Here is a 14,892-nt window from a genome sequence, read left to right as displayed (position 1 = left end):
ATAAGAGGTCTCCCTTTTAAGACAAAGATGAGGAGAATTTTTTTCTCTGAGGGTCAATAGCCTGGTGATTGAATCTATTCAAGACTGAGTTAGGTAGATTTTTGATCAACAAGGGAGTCAAGGATTATGGGGGCAGGCAGGAAAGTGAAGTTGAGACCACAACTAGATTAGCCATGATCTTATCGAATGGCGGAGTTGGCTCAAAGGGTTGAATGGCCTTCTCCAGCTCCTAAGTCCAATTTTTCTAGGAAGGAACGCAGAGTTCTTGGAAGTCTGGTAGCAGTTACAGGGATATGGAGAGGCAATGTGGGGAGGGGCAAGGTGACCTGATGAAAAGTCACAGACCTGAAATTTTAACACTATGTCTCTCCACAGACGTTGTCTGAGTATTTCATATTTAAATCCTGCGTTTGTTAGTTTCTGAAAATGAACTGTATTATTATGATTAGAAACTAGTGTGCTAGTTATAGACTTAAGATCAGATGATCAAATACTCCATTATACATTTGGGAACAATTTCATTCCTGGCAGTTCAAGTCGGGAATACATTACACTCCTATGAAGAGTCTTAGACCTATCACACTCTTGGCAAGAGGTGTCTGCATATTGATTATTCCCAGATGAGGAGTTTTGGGGCCAGTTAAATTGGTTAATTAAATACTTATTCTCTGCTCATTTGAAAGAGCAAGAGATAACTATTTGGAAATTTATATTGTAGCATTTTTAATAGCTTGATGATTAGGGAGTGCACTTAAATGACAGACTACTTAAGCACCTTAGGCAGTTTTTTTCTTCCTGCAATGGATTATGGCCAGCATTTCCAATTAATAACTTTTGACTTTTGACACTTAACTGAGTAACTTTCTTTAAAGCAAATAGAAATTTAAGAAAAACTTGTTGAAGATTACAACTATCTTGTTACCTGCATTTATCTTAATACTGCTGATTTTCTTCTTTGTCCCTCTCTTTCTCTTCTATTTCTCCCCTCCTCTTTCTTTTTACTTCGCTTTCTATTCTTTCCTACTGCCTGTCACTACTTTAGATTGGGGAGTGGTATGGTGTGGCGGGCAAAGGAATCAGTTATGGCTGCAGGCTACATTTGGATGAGAGTTGCAACAAGTTGTAGCTCCCTCTTCATTCCCTTCCCCAACTCTCATTTTCCTACTACGTGCCACCGTCTCCCATCACCACCATCTTTCCATTTGAACTACCTGCTCAACCCATTTAATCACCTCTCCCCCTTGATCCAGTTACTCAACTCACCTTTGGCCCCCATCCACTCTACTCCCCACAATATACCCACAATGTTTTCCTTATTCCCATCTTCTATTTCAGTCTGTTTCGCTTAGATTGTGTTTGCATCCAAAATTAATTTTTGAAGTTGTTAGAATAAGTTAAAAAAAATCTCATGTCTTTCTCAATGCCATCCTCTCTCTCTCACAGATGTCATAGAATCATAAAGGCATGGATTGAGGCCATTTAGCCAATCAAGTCCATGCCGGCTCTCTGTAGAATAATCCAGCCAGTCTCATTCCCGCTGCTTTATCCCCAAAGCCCTGCAAGTTTATTTCCCACAAAGTGGGCCAAGGGGACAGTGATCATTGTATCATTAGGTTTAGGCTGGCTATGGAAAAAGACACAGAACAATCCAGAGTAAGAATAATTAAATGGTGGAAAACCAACTTCAGTGGGGTAAGAACAGATCTAAGTCAAATAAACTGGAGTCAAATGTTGACAGGAAAAAAAATAGCTGATCAATAGGCTACCTTTCAAAGAAGAGATAGTTTGGGCACAGTCAAGGTATATGCTTTTGAAAAGGAAAGTACGACAAACAAATTGAGAGCTCCCTGACTGACAAAAGAGATAGAAATTAAGATAAAGAAGAAAAAGTGTGCTTATGACAGAATCCCAAAGTCTTCTATCGGCATACAAATAGTAAAAGGGTGGTAAAAGGAGGAGTAGGCCCGATTAGGGACCAAAAAGGGGATTTCCGCATGGAGGCAGAGGGCAGAGCTGAGGTATTAACTGGATACTTTGCATCTGTCTTTACCAAGGAGGAAGATGCTATCCAGGCCATGGTGAAAAAGGAGGTAATTCAGAAGGGTTTCAAGTTGACAAGGAGGAGGTATGAGATAGGCTTTCGGTACTTAAAGGAGATAAGGCACCATGACCAGATGGGGTGCATCCAAGGAAACTGAGGGAAGTGAGAGTGGAAATTGTGGAGGCACTGACCATAATTTTTCAGTCTTCCTTAGACTCAGGGATGGCACCAGAAGACTGGAGAATTGCAAACATTAGGTCCTTGTTCTAAAACAAATAAGCCCAGCAACTACAAGACTGTCAGTTTAACTTCGGTGGTGGGGAAACTTCTAGAAACAATAATTAGGGACAAAATTAATAGTCACATGGACAAATGCGGGTTAGTTAAGGAAAATCAACATGGATTTCTTCAGGGAAAATAATTTTTAATTACCTTGCTGGAGTTTTTTGAATAGGTAACAGAGAGACTTGATGAGGGCAATGCTATTGATGTGGTGTACATAGACTTCCAAAAGACATTTGCCACAGTGCCATAGAACAGACCTGTGAACAAAGTTATAGCCCATGGAATAGAAGGCACAGTAGCACCATGGACAAGCAATTGCCCAAGTGACAGTAAACAGAGAGTAGTGGTTAATGGATATTTTTTGGGCTGGAGGAAGGTTTGTAGGGGAGTTCCCCAGAGGTCAGTGTTGGGACGATTGCTTTTCCTGATATTTAATAAAGATCTAGACCTTGGTGTACAGGGCACAATTTCAAAATTTGCCTATGATATGAAACTTGGAAGCATTGTGAATTGTGAGGAGAATAGTGTAGAACTTCAAAAAACATAAGAGAAGTTGGTGGAATTGGCGGACAGGTGGCAGGTGAAGTTCAAAGTGGAGAAATGTGAAGTGATTCATTTTGGTAGGAAGAACATAGAGAGACAATATAAAATAATTGACACAATTTATAAGGGGTTGCAGGAGGAGAGGGATCTGGATACATATGTATATCCTGGGGGTTAACCAGAAATTGAACTGGACTAGCCCTATAAATACTGTGGCTACAAGAGCAGATCAGAGGCTTGGAATCCTGGGGTGAGTAACTCACCTCCTGACTCCCAAAAGCCTGCCACCATCGACACGGTACAAGTCAGGAGTGTGATGGAATACTCCCCACTTGCCTGGATGAGTGCAGCTGCCACAACACTTAAGAAGCTTGACACCATCCTGGACAAAGCAGCCCACTTAATTGGCACCCCATCCACAAACATTCCACTCCTTCGATGCACAGTGGCAGCAGCATGTATCATCTACAAGGTGCACTGTAACAACTCACCGAGCCTCTTTAGACAGCACCTGCCAAACCCACGACCCCCATCTAGATGGACAAGGGCAGCAAATAGATGGGAACACCACCACCTGGATGTTCCGCTCCAAGCCACTGACAATCCTAACTTGTAAATATAATGCTGTTCCTTCACTGTCGCTGGGTCAAAATCCCTCCCTAACAGCACTGTGGGTGTACCTACATATGGACTGCAGCGGCTCAAGAAGGCAGCTCGGAATCACCTTCTCAAGGGCAAAGAGGGATGGGCAATATTGAATGAATAAAGAAGTCATTGAAGGTAACAGAACAGTTTGAGAGAGCCATTAAAAAAGCATACAATATCTCAGGCCTTATTAATAGGGGCATAGAGTATAAGAGCAGTGACATTATGTTGAACTTGAAACGATGCTAGTTCGGCTTCACCTGGAATATTGCATCCAGTTCTGGGCTCTGCACTATTTTGCTAGCCTATCTTCAGAGCGCGCTGCAGCAGTAGAGGCTACAAAGGAAAGGAATCACTGGTAAGTAGTGGGTAAGGTATTTACTACTTTTATCGCTTATAGTTTAAGGTCTTTTTGTGGTTTATAGTTTCTAATACTGTACGGTAACGAGGATCAGGAAAGTAGGGCCCTAGAGTAATTGACTTAAAAGGTTTCATTTAAAGGGATAAGTCATGGCTGGAGCATTCAAAGCCATCGTGTGCTCCTCATGCTCCATGTGGGAAGCCGGGGACATTTCCAGTGCACGGGACCAGCATGTGTGCAGGAAGTGTGCTCAGCTGCAGCTCCTGGAAGCTCGGGTTTCAGAGCTGGAACAGCGGCTGGGGACACTGTGGAGCATCTGCGAGTCTGAGAGCACATTTAGCGAGGTGGTCACACCGCAGATGAAGGGACTTGAGGAAGGAAGGGAATGGGTGACCACCAGGCAGTCCAAGAGAAACAGGCAGGTAGTTCAGGAGTCCCCTGGGGTCCTGCTCGCAAATCGGTATTCTGTTTTAGAGGCTGATGAGAGCGCTGGTTCCTCCAGGGAGTATGGACAGAGCCAAGCTTCTGGCACCACAAGCAGCCTGTCTGTTCAGGAGGGAAGGAAGGGAGGAAGAGCAATGGTAATAGGGGATTCTATAATCAGGGGAATAGATAGGCACAACTGTGGCCATCAACGTGACTCCAGGATGGTATGTTGCCTCCCTGGTGGCAGGGTTTGGGATGTCACTGAACGGTTGCAGGGCATCCTGAAGGGGGAAGATGATAAGGCAGAGGTCATGGTACATGTTGGTACCAATGACATAGGTAGAAAGAGGGATGAGGTCTTGCATCAAGAATTCAGGAAGTTAGGCAGTAGACTAAAAAGCAAAACCTCTCATGTTGTAATCTCTGGATTACTCCCAGTGCCACGTGCTAGCGAGTTCAGAAATAGGAGAATAGCACAGATGAAAATGTGGCTTAAAAGTTGGTGCAGGAGGGAGGGTTTTAGATTCCTGGATCACTGGGACCGTTTCTGGGGAAGGTAGGACCTGCACAAGCAGAACGGTCTACATCTGAACCAGAGCGGGACTAACATCCTTGTGGGCGGGTTTGCTAGTGCTGTTGGGAGGAGTTTAAACTAATTCGGCAGGGGGACGGGACACGGAATGTTAACAGAATAGGGACACATCATAATACAGTAAAATAATCAAGTCAGAGGGAGTCCAGCTGCAATAAGCTTCAAGGAAGTAAGGCAAGGCTGGATGGCCTCTAATGCTAGGAGTATTACAGGTAAAACGGATGAGTTAAGGGTGAGGATTGACATGTGAAATTGTGATATTGTAGCCATCACTGAGACGTGGTTGAGAGAAGGGCAGGATTGGCAGCTCAACATTCCAGGATATAGAATCTTCAGGTGAGACAGAGAAGGGAGTAAAAGAGGAGGAGGTGTTGCATTAAAAGTTAAGGAGTCAGTTACTGCAGTAAGGAGAGATGATATTTTGGAGGGGGCATCGAATGAAGCTTTGTGGGTAGAGCTTAGGAATAAAAAAGGGGCAACCACATTATTAGGTGTTTATTATAGACTCCCAGCTAGTCAGCGGGAAATTGAGGAGCAAATGTGTGCACAATTTGTGGAGGTGTATAAAAACAATAATAGGGTAATTAGGTGATTTCAACTTTCCCAACATTAATTGGGATAGACATAGTGTTAAGGGCTTGGATGGAGTGGATTTCTTGAAGTGCGTACCTTGTAGGTAAATATGTACAGGGTCCAACAAGGGACAGTGCATTGCTGGACCTAATTCTGGAGAACGAAGCTGGACAGTGGCTGAGGTGGTGGTGGGCGAGCATTTTAGCGATAGCGACCAGAACATTGTACAGTTTAAGTTTGTTATGGACAAAGAAATCGACAAGTTGCAAAAAAATATTTTGGATTGGGGGAGAGTGGATTTTAGTAAAATAAGGCAGGATCTGGCCAAGGTAGACTGGGAACAGTACTTGTAGGGAAATCTACAGAGGAACAGTGGGGGGTGTTCAAAAAGGAAATGGGGAGGGTACAGGCTCAACATGTTCCCTCTAGGGTGATAGGTAGGAGTAACAAGCCCAGAGAACCATGGATGACCAGAGATATGCAGGTTACGATGAGAAGGAAAAGAGAGGCTTTTAGGTACAAGGGAAGCAAATCAGCAGAGGCATTAGTGAAGTACAGACAGTGCAGGGTGGAGCTTAAGAAAGCAATTAGGAGAGCAAAGAGGGGATATGAGAAAGCTCTGGCTGGTAAAAGATATTCCATAAATATATCAATGGGAAGAGGACAACCAGGGAAAGAGTATGGCCCATAAGGGACCAAGGGGGCAATCTATGGGTGGAGCCAGAGGACATCGCTAGAGTGTTGAACAAATACTTCACATCTGTCTTCACCAAAGAGAATAAGGATGAAGGTATCAAACTTGGGGAGAGAGACTGCAAAGTTTTTGAGCAAATTGACACAGGGAGTGACAAGGTATTGGAGGTGTTGACAGGCTTAAAAGTGGACAAATCTCCAGGTCCGGATGCTTTGTGTCCCAGAGTACTGAGGGAGGCAAGGGAGGAGATCACAGGGGCTCTGACCTGAATTTTTAATTCCTCTCTGGCCACGGGTGAAGTGCCAGGGGACTGGAGAACAGCTAATGTGGTTCCACTATTTAAGAAGGATTGTAGAGATAAGCCAGGGAACTACAGGCCAGTGAGTCTCACGTCAGTGGTAGGGAAACTATTGGAGAAATTTCTGAAGGAGAGTATCTATCTCCACTTGGAGAGGCAAGGTTTGATCAGGGATAGTCAGCATGGCTTTGTCAGAGGGAGGTCATGCCTAACAAATTTGATGGAATTTTTTGAGGAGGTGACCAGATATGTAGATGAGGGTGGTGCAGTTGATGTAGTTTATATGGATTTCAGCAAAGCCTTTGACAAGGTCCCATGTGGGAGACTTGTAAAGAAGGCAAATGCACATGAGATACAGGGTAATTTGATAAGGTGGATTCAAAATTGGCTGAGTTGAAGGAGGCAGAAGGTGATGACAGAAGGATGCTTTAGTGACTGGAAGCCAGTGTCCATTGGTGTACCATGGGGATCTGTGCTGGGTCCCCTATTTGTCATTTATATGAACGACACAGTTTACTATGTGGGAGTTAGGTCTATTAAGTTTGCAGATGACACAAAGATTGGCCGGGTGGTTAACAGTGAGGTTGAGTGTCTTTGGCTACAGGAAGATATAGATGGTCAAATGGGCAGATAAGTGGCAGGTGGAAGTTAACCCCGAAAAGTGTGAGGTAATACACTTTGGAAGGAATAATTTCACGCGGAAGTATTCAATGAACAGGATGGCACTAGGAAGTTCTGAGGAACAAAGGGACCTTGGCATAAGACCATAGGACATAGGAGCAGAAATTAGGCCATTCGGCCCATCAAGTTTACTCTGCCATTCAATCATGGCTGATAAGTTTCTCAACCTCATTCTCCCACCTTCTCCCCGTAACCTTTGATCTCCTTACCAATCAAGAACCTATTGATCTCCGTCTTAAATACACTCAATGACCTGGCCTCCATAGCCTTCTGTGGCAATGAATTCCTTAGATTCACCACTCTCTGGCTAAAGAAGTTTCTCCTCAGCTTTGTTCTAAAAGGTCTTCGCTTTACTCTGAGGCTTTGCCCTCGGGTCCTAGTCTCCCCTACTAATGGAAACATCTTCCCAATGTCCACTCTATACAGGCCTTTCAGTATTCTGTAAGTTTCAATCAGATCCCCCCTCATCCTTCTAAACTACATGGAGTATAGACCCAGAGTCCTCAAACGTTCCTCATATGTTAAGCCTTTCATTCCTGGGATCATTCTCGTGAACCTCCTCTGGGCCCTCTCCAGGGCCAGCACATCCTTCCTGAGATACGGGGCACAAAATTGCTCACAATATTCTAAATGTGGTCTGACCACAGCCTTATAAAGCCTCAGCAGCACATCCCTGCTTTTATATTCTAGTCCTCTCAAAATAAATGCCAAATTTGCATTTGCCTTCCTAACTACCGCATCAACCTGCAAGTTAACCTTAAGAGAATCCTGGACTAGGACTCCCAAGTCCCTTTGCACTCCAGATTTATGAATTCTCTCCCCATTTAGAAAATAGTCCATGCCTCTATTCTTCCTACCAAAGTGCATGACCTCACATTTGCCCAGGTTGTATTCCATCTGCCACTTCTTTGTCCATTCTCCTAACCTGTCCAAATCCTTCTGCAGCCTCCTCGCCTCCTCAATACTACCTGTCCCTCCACCTATCTTTGTATGATCTGCAAACTTAGCCAGGATGCCCTCAGTTCCTTCATCCAAATCATTAATGTATAAAGTGAAAAGTTGTGGTCCCAACACTGACCCCTGCGGAATTCCACTAGTCACCAGCCGCCATCCTGAGAAGGACCCCCTTATCCCCACTCTGTGCCTCCTGCCAGACAGCCAATCTTCTATCCATGCTAGCACCTTGCCTCTAACACCTTGGGCTCTTATCTTACTGAGCAGCCTCCTGTGCGGCACCTTGTCAAAGGCCTTCTGGAAGTCCAAGTAGATAATATCCATTGGCTCTCCTTTGTCTAACCTACTCGTTACCTCCTCAAAGAATTCTAACAGATTTGTTAGGCATGACCTCCCCTTGATGAAACCATGCCGACTTTGCCTGATTTTACCATGCACTTCCAAGTATTCTGAAATCTCATCCTTAATAATGGACTCTAAAATCTTACCAATGACCGAGGTCAGGCTAATCGGCCTGTAATTTCCCGTCTTTTGCTTGGCTCCCTTCTTAAACAGGGAGGTTACATTAGCGATTTTCCAGTCCTCTGGGACCCTCCCTGACTCCAGTGATTCCTGAAAGATCACCACTAACGCCTCCAATATCTTTTCAGCTATCTTCTTCAGAACTCTGGGGTGTAATCCATCTGGTCCAGGTGATTTATCCACCTTCAGACCTTTCAGTTTTCCTAGCACCTTCTCCTTGGTAATGGCCACCATACCCACCTCTGCCCCCTGACTCTCTTGAACTTTGGGGATGTTACTCGTGTCTTCCACTGTGAAGACTGACACAAAGTGCCTATTCAGTTCCCCCGCCATTTCTTTTTTTCCCCACTACTACTTCTCCAGCGTCATTTTCCAGCAGTCCAATGTCCACTTTTGCCTCTCTCTTACCCTTTATGTATCTAAAAAAAACTCTTGCAATCTTTTTTTATATTACTGACTAGTTTATCCTCATATTTAATCTTCTCCCTCATTTCTTTTTTAGTTGTCCTCTGTTGGTCTTTGCAGTCTTCCCAATCCACTGCTCTTCACCGCATTGTATGCTTTCTCTTTAGCTTTTATTCTGTCCCTGACTTCCCTTGTCATCCATGGTTGCCTTGTCCTCCCTTTAGTATGCTTCTTCTTCCTAGGGATGAATTTTTGCTGTGTCTCCCAAATTACTCCCAGAAACTCCTGCCATTGCTGTTCCAATGTCTTTCCTGCTAGGCTCATCTCCCAGTCAATTCTGGCCAGCTCCTCCTTCATGCCTCTGTAGTTGCCTTTATTCAACTGTAATACCGTTACATCTGATTCCAGCTTTTTCCTCTCAAATTGCAGGGTAAATTCTATCATATTATGGTCACTTCCTCCTAAGGGTTCCTTCACCTTAAGCTCCCTTATCAAATCTGCCTCATTACACATCACTAAATCTAGAATTGCCTGTTCCCTAGTGGGCTCTACTACAAGCTGCCCCAAAAAGCCATCTCGTAGACATTCCACAAATTCCTTTTCTTGGGATCCACTACCAACCTGATTTTTCCAGTCTACTTGCATTTTGAAATCCCTCATGATCAATGTAACCTTGCCTTTCTTACACACCTTTTCTATCTCCTGGTGTATCTCATGCCCCACATCCTGACTACTGTTTGGAGGCCTGTACATAACTCCCATTATGGTTTTTTTACCTTTGCGGTTCCTCAACTCTACCCACACAGATTCTACATCACCTGACCCCACATCATTTCTTGCTATCGATTTAATTTCATTTCTTACTAACAAAGCAACCCCACCCCCTCTGCCAACCTGCCTATCTTTTCGATAGGATGTATATCCTTGGATATTTAGCTCCCAGTCCTGATCCCCTTGCAGCCATGTCTCCGTAATGCCCACCACATCATACCTGCCAATTTCAATCTGCACCACAAGCTCATTTATCTTATTTCGTATACTGCGTTCATTCAGATACAACACCTTCAGTCCTGTATTTCCTGACCCTTTCTCTTTGTCATCTATTTATCTTATGTGCTTGAAGTTAGATTCCTAGTCCTTTCCAAACACTCTGTCCTATTTTGTGTTCTGGAGACTTTAATAGCCTCCCCTGGGCTCTCCTTTCTTTTCAGTTTTTTCATAATATTCCATTAAGTTGAATCCCCCCCCCCCCCCCCCCCCCACCCCCACCCCCAACACGCTAACCTGCAGCTTTGTTTCCCATTGGTCATACCTCTTGGAATTTTACCCTTGCCCCCGCCCCCCACCATGTGTGTCCATAGATCTCTGAAGGTGGAGGGGCATGTTAGTAGGGTGATGAAAAAGGCATATGGGACACTTGCCTTTATCAATCGAGGCATAGATTACAAAAGTAGGGAGGTCATGTTGGAGTTGTATAGAACCTTGGTGAGGCCACAGCTGGAGTACTGTGTGCAGTTCCGGTCACCACATTATAGGAAGGATGTGATTGCATTGGAGGGGGTGCAGAGCAGATTTACCAGGATGTTGCCTGGGATGAAACACTTTAAGTTATGAAGAGAAGTTGGATAGATTTGGGTTGTTTTCATTGGAGCAGAGAAGACTGAGGGGCGACCTGATCCAGGTGTACAAGATTATGAGGGGCATGGACATGGTGGATAGGGAGCAGCTGTTCCCCTTAGTTGAAGGGTCAGTCACAAGGGGGCATAAGTTCAAGGTGAGGGGCAGGAGGTTTCGGGGGGATGTGAGGAAAAACTTTTTTAACCAGAGGGTGGTGACGGTCTGGAATGCACTGCCTGGGAGGGTGGTGGAGGCGCGTTCCTCATATCCTCTAAAAAGTACCTGGATGAGCACTTGGCACGTCATAACATTCAAGGCTATGGGCCAAGTGCTGGTAAATGGGATTAGGTAGGTTGGTCAGGTGTTTCTCATGTGTCGATACAGACTCAAAGGGCCTCTTCTGCACTGTGATTCTATGCATTTCCTGTTGCAGTTGAGTTGTATCATCCTTACTGTTTTCCACATTACCAAGTTTGTGATCATTGGTAAATTTTGAAATTTGACTCTATTCAAATATGCAAATGATTTCCATTTGTTAAAAAAAGCAGTCATCCTATCATTGACCCTTGCGAACACCACTGTCTACCATCCTTCAGTTTGAAAAGCAACCATTTACAATTCACCATTTTCTGTCCTTAAGCCAATTTTTAATCCAAAGTGACACTGACCTTCCTATTCATGAACCTAAGTTTTGTTAACTAGCCTTTTATGTGGAACTGTGTTTTTCTTAAACTCATATAGACACCATTCATTGCATTCCCATCATTAGCCTTTTCTGTAACTTCATCAAAAAGTGTAATCAAACACAGTCTGCCTTTTAAAAAATCATGCTATCTCTCCATAGTTAACTTAAACTTGTCCAAGTATCTGCTGATTTTGTTCCCTGATAATTGTTTCGAAAACCTTACCCACCACTGATGTTAAACTGACCAACTGGTAGACAATACAATTGAGAATCAGTCTCAATATAAAAGCTTCAGAGGAGAATTGAAGAAACAAATAAGAGAAACAGATAGTTTGATAAGAAAGTGGAAACTAATAAAAAAAGGAATCCAAAGATTGTATTAAGGCATATAAGGAAGGTAAAAGGAGGAGTGGGGCCTAAAAGGGGAAATAATGCATAGAGGAAAGGGGCTTTGCATCTGTCTTTACCAAGGAAGAAAATGCTGCCCAAGTTGTAGTGAAAGAGGAGGGAGTTGAGACACTTGATGTGTTAAAAATTGTTAAGTAGGAGGTATTAGATGGGCTGGCTGTACTTAAAGTTGATAAGTATAAGTTGATAAGTTGCCAGGACCGGATGAGATACATCTAGGAATACTGAGGAAATTGAAAATTGGAAGGCACTGGCCATAATTTTCTAATCCCCTGAGATACAGGGTGGTACCAGAGATCTGGAGAATTGCAAATGTTACACACTTGCACAAAAGAGGTACAAAGATACAATAGGGCAGTCAGTTTGACCTTGGTGATGGGAAACCTTTTAGAAATGATAATTCAGGACAAAATCAACAGTCCCTTGGCCAAATGCAGATTAAGGAAAACCAGCACAAATTTGTTAAGGGCAAATCATGCCTAACTAACTTGCTTGAGCTTTTTTGATGAGGTAACAGGGTAGATGAGGGTAATGCAGTTGATGTGATGTACATGGACTTGTAAAAGGCATTGATGAACTGCACAACAGACGTGAGCAAAGTTAGAGCTCATGGATTAAAAGGGATGGTCGCAACATGGTTTCCTGAAATTGACTGAGTGACAGGAAAACAGAGAGTAGTGGTTAACAGTTACTTTTCAGACTGGAGGAAGGTTTATAGCGGGATTCTCCAAGGATCAGTATTAGGACTCCAGTTCCTTTCCTGGGTGTAAAGGACACAATTTCAACATTTGCAGGTGACACAAAACTTCAAAGTATTTTGACTTAAAAAAGGACATGGACAGGGTGGTGGACAACTGGAAGACGAAATTTAGTGCAGAGAAGTGTGAAATGATACATTTAGGTCAGAAGAAAGGGGAGAGGCAATATAAAATAAAGAGTATAATTCTAAAGGGGTGCAGATCAGAAAAACCTAGGTGCATACATGCACAAGTCATTAAAGGTGGCAGGGCAGATTGAGAGAGCGGTTAATAAACCATACAGGACCCTGTGCTTAGTGTACAAAAGCAAGGAAGTTGTGATAAACTTGTATAAAACATTGGTTCAGCCTGAACTGAAATAGTCCATCCAGTTCTGTGGACCACGCTTTAGGAAGGATGTGAAGACATTAGACAGGGTGCCAAAAAGATTCATGAGAATGGTTCCAGAGATGAGAAACTTCAGTTACTTGGATAAATTAGAGAAGCTGGGGATGTTCTTGAAGAAGAGAAGGTTCAGCCTACATTTAATAAAGATGTTCATGGAGTGTCTGGATAGAGTAGACAAGGAGAAACTGTCTCCATTGGTGGAAGGATAGAGAACCAGAGGACACCGATTTAAGGTGATTTGGCAACATGAGGAAAAACAGTTTTTTACATAGCGAGTGATTGGTTTCTGGAATGCCTGAGAGTGTGGTGGAGGCAGATTCAATTGCGGTTTTTCAAAAGAAAATGGATTATTATCCGAAGAGAAAAAAATTTTAAGGCAACGGGGAAAAGATAGGGGAATGGCATTAGGTAAATCTTCCTTGCAGAGAGCCAGCATGGACATGACAGGCCAAATGGCCTCCTGTACGGTAAGCATTCTGATTCTAGTTACTACGAATGTCCTTACACCTTTTCTTGAAAAGTAAGGAAATTCAGAAGAAACCAAGCATTTGAGGCAGGAGGCTTGAATGGAGCGGCATGGACTGGTTAGGCGAAATGGCCTGTTTCTGTGCCATATATCTGATGTAACGGTGTCACATTTGCCACTCTCCAGTCCTCTGGCACCTCTGTATCTAGGGAAGATTGGAAGATGATCACAAGCGCTTCTGCTATCTCTAACCCCACTTTTTTTAGCAACCTGGAATGTAAGTGACCAAATGACTTGTACATTCTAAACATAGGCAGCCTCCCAGTTCTGAAGAAGATGGACTCGAAATGTTTACTCTGTTTCTTTTTCTCTCCACAGATGCTGTCAGACCTGCTGAATTTTTCCAGTACTTTCTGTTTTTGTTTCAGCCTTCCAGTACATTCTTGCCAATCAATTTTCACCTAATCCATTATCTCTACCATCTTCACTTCCACTGAATTTTGCCAGGATCCTGTACCTAGTAACCACTGATACAAAGTACTCATTAAGTATTCTGGACTAGTCCTGCACTTCTAAGCATGTATCATCCTATTTGTCCCTAATACCACTCCACCTCCTATTACCCACTTAGATTTTGCATGCCAGCAGAAGATTTTTGGGTTCCCCTTTATGGTGACTGCCATTCTATTCTCATATTCTCTCTTTGCCGATCTTATTTTCCTCTTCACTTCCCATCTCAACTTATTGTATTTCATCTGTGTCTGTGATTGCTATTGACCTTGTGTAACAGGTAATGGTGTTAATTGACAGTAAAATTTCGACACTTTTTTTGAAGCAGCAACTAATGGTGCAAGAAGGGTCCGTATCAGAGAGTTCCAGATTTCTACTAGTCATTGTGTGGAGAAAGTGCTAACTCATTTCACCCAGCTCTAATTTTAAGATTAAGATGCTTTGCTCTGAATTCCCTGATCAGATCATACGAACATACGAACAAGGAACAGGAATAGACCATTCGGCACCTCAAGCCTGCTTCGCCATTTAATAAGATCATGCTGATCTGATTGTAACCCCAATTCTGCATCTCACCCACCCCGATAACCTATCACCCCTTGTTTACCAAGAATCTATCCACCTCTACCTTAAAATTATTCAAAGATTCTCCTTCCACCGCCTTTTCATGAAGAGAGTTCCAAATACTCATGACATTATACTCCACTTGCCAGATCTTTGACCAATCACTTAACCTATCTCGAGATAAAATTTTGCCTCATCTCCATTTTAAATGAGTGACCCCCTTATTTTTAAACAGTGACCCTCTAGTTCTAGATTCTTACACAAGAGGAAACATCCTCTCCGCACCCACCCTGTCAAGACATCTCAGGATCTTACTTGTGTCAATAAATTGCCTCTTACTCTTCTAAACGCCACTGGATACAAGCCCAGCCTGTCCAATCTTTCCTCATAAGACAACCCGTCTGTTCCAGGTATTAGTCTGGTAAACCTTCTCTGAACTGCTTCCAATGCATTTACATCCTTTCTTAAATAAGGTGA

This window comes from Carcharodon carcharias, chromosome 5, assembly GCF_017639515.1.
Source record: "Carcharodon carcharias isolate sCarCar2 chromosome 5, sCarCar2.pri, whole genome shotgun sequence".
NCBI lineage: Eukaryota > Metazoa > Chordata > Chondrichthyes > Lamniformes > Lamnidae > Carcharodon > Carcharodon carcharias.
The sequence above is the reverse complement of the archived record's forward strand: the minus strand, read 5'-3'. Positions refer to the sequence as shown.